The sequence below is a fragment of the Arachis hypogaea genome, chromosome 10, assembly GCF_003086295.3.
Source record: "Arachis hypogaea cultivar Tifrunner chromosome 10, arahy.Tifrunner.gnm2.J5K5, whole genome shotgun sequence".
Taxonomy (NCBI): Eukaryota; Viridiplantae; Streptophyta; class Magnoliopsida; order Fabales; family Fabaceae; genus Arachis; species Arachis hypogaea.
In genome coordinates, this window is record NC_092045.1 from 51,823,259 (window position 1) to 51,826,144 (window position 2,886).

The 2,886-nt window shown below is 43.3% G+C and overlaps 1 non-coding gene across 1 annotated transcript; it reads right to left on the minus strand.

Moving 5' to 3' along the window:
- Nucleotides 1–222: 222 nt before the first annotated feature.
- LOC112718600 (small nucleolar RNA R71) lies at nt 223–330 on the minus strand. Its single transcript, XR_003160933.1, has one exon. It is a non-coding gene; the product is annotated as a small nucleolar RNA R71 (small nucleolar RNA).
- Between the last annotated feature and the right edge of the window lie 2,556 nt (nt 331–2,886).

Here is a 2,886-nt window from a genome sequence, read left to right on the forward strand (position 1 = left end):
TTGGAAGATCCTCATCAGTTTTTAGCTGAGTTCTTGCAAATCTGTGACACTGTCAAGACTAATGGGGTTGACCCTGAGGTCTACAGACTTATGCTATTCCCTTTTGCTGTAAGAGACAGAGCTAGGACATGGTTGGACTCACAACCTAAAGAAAGTCTGAACTCTTGGGAAAAGCTAGTCAATGCCTTCTTGGCAAAGTTCTTTCCACCTCAAAAATTCAGTAAGCTTAGAGTGGAAGTCCAAACCTTCAGACAGAAGGAAGGAGAATCCCTCTATGAAGCTTGGGAAAGATACAAACAATTAATCAGAAAGTGTCCCTCTGATATGCTTTCTGAATAGAGCATCATAGGAATTTTCTATTATGGTCTCTCTGAACTATCCAAGATGTCTTTGGATAGCTCTGCTGGAGGATCTCTTCATCTGAAGAAGACGCCTACAGAAGCTCAAGAACTAATTGAAATGGTTGCAAATAACCAATTCATGTACACTTCTGAAAGGAATCCTGTGAACAATGGGACTAATCAGAAGAAAGGAGTTCTTGAGATTGACACTCTGAATGCCATATTGGCTCAGAACAAAATATTGACTCAACAAGTCAATATGATTTCTCAAAGTCTGTCTGGAATGCAAAATGCACCAAGCAGTACTAAAGAAGCTTCATCTGAAGAAGAAGCTTATGATCCTGAGAACCCTTCAATGGAAGAGGTGAATTACATGGGAGAACCCTATGGAAACACCTATAATCCTTCAAGGAGAAATCATCCAAATCTCTCATGGAAGGATCAACAGAGACCTCAACAAGGTTTCAACAATAGTAACAGTGGAAGAAACAGGTTTAGCAATGGCAAGCCTTTTCCATCATCTTCTCAGCAACAGACAGAGAGTTCTAAGCAGAACACTTCTGACTTAGCAACCATGGTCTCTGATCTAATTAAAACCACTCGAAGTTTCATGACTGAAAGAAGGTCCTCCATTAGAAACTTGGAGGGACAAGTGGGTCAGCTGAGTAAGAAAATTACTGAACTCCCTCCTAGTACTCTTCCAAGCAATACGGAAGAAAATCCAAAAGGAGAGTGCAAAGCCATCAACATGGCCGAATTTGGAGAGGAGGAAGAGGCAGTGAATGCCACTGAGGAAGACCTCAATGGACGTCCACTGGCCTCCAATGAGTTCCCCAATGAGGAACCATGGGAATCTGAGGCTCAAAATGAGACCATAGAGATTCCATTGGACTTACTTCTGCCATTCATGAGCTCTGATGAGTATTCTTCCTCTGAAGAGGATGAGTATGTCACTGAAGAGCAAGTTGCTAAATACCTTGGAGCAATCATGAAGCTAAATGACAAGTTATTTGGAAATGAGAATTGGGAGGATGAACCCCCTTTGCTCACCAAAGAACTGGATGACTTGTCTAGGCAGAAATTACCTCAAAAGAGACAGGATCCTGGGAAGTTTTCAATACCTTGTACCATAGGCACCATGACCTTCAAGAAGGCCTTATGTGACCTAGGGTCAAGTGTAAACCTCATGCCTCTCTCTATAATGGAGAAGCTATGGATCTTTGAGGTGCAAGCTGCCAAAATCTCACTAGAGATGGCAGACAACTCAAGAAAACAAGCATATGGACTTGTAGAGGATGTTCTGGTAAAGGTTGAAGACCATTACATCCCTGCTGATTTCATAGTCCTAGAGACTGGGAAGTGCATGGATGAATCCATCATCCTTGGCAGACCCTTCCTAGCCACAACAAAGGCTGTGATTGATGTTGATAGAGGAGAGTTGATCATTCAAGTGAATGAAGAATCCTTGGTGTTTAAGGCTCAAGGATATCCCTCTGTCACCATGGAGAGGAAGCATGAAGAGCTCCTCTCAAAACAGAGCCAAACAGAGCCCCCACAGTCAAACTCTAAGTTTGGTGTTGAGAGGTCTCAACCAACTTCTAAGTTTGGTGTTGAACCCCCACATTCAAACTCTAAGTTTAGTGTTGGGAGGTTCCAACATAGCTCTGAGCATTTCTGAGGCTCCATGAGAGCCCACTATCAAGCTACTGACATTAAAGAAGCGCTTGTTGGGAGGCAACCCAATGTTATATTTTATATATTTTTCTTTGTTATTTCATGTTTTCTATAGGTTGATGATCATGAGAAGTCACAAAATCAATTGAAAAAGCAAAAACAGAATGAAAAACAAGAAGAAAAATAACACACCCTGGAAGAAGAACCTGCTGGCGTTTAAACGCCAGTAAGGTTAGCTGTTGGGCGTTTAACGCCCAGTCTGGCACCATTCTGGGCGTTTAACGCCAGAAAGGGGCACCAGACTGGCGTTAAACGTCAGAAAAGGGCAAGCACTTGGCGTTAAACGCCAGAAATGGGCACCAGCCCGGCGTTTAACGCCAGAATTGGCACAAAGAGCAATTTTGCTCGCCCCTTGGTGCAGGGATGACTTTTCCTTGACACCTCAGGATCTGTGGACCCCACAGGATCCCCACTTACCCCACCACTCTCTCTCTTCTTCTTCACCCATTCACCAATCACCTCAACACCTCTTCCGCAAAAATCCTTCGCCTATCAAATCCCATCTTTCTCTTCACCACTCACATCCATCCTTCATAAAACCCCACCTACCTCACCATTCAAATTTAAACCACTTTCCCTCCCAAACCCACCCATACATGACCGAAACCTAACCCTCCCCCCACCCCTATATAAACACATCTTCACTCCTTCATTTTCACACAACCTACACACTACTTCTTCCCCTTTTGGCCGAACCACAAAGCCCCCTCCATCTCCTTCATTTCTTCTTCTTCTACTCTCTTCTTTCTTGTTTTGCTCGAGGACGAGCAAACCTTTTAAGTTTGGTATGGTAAAAGCATTGCTTTTTGTT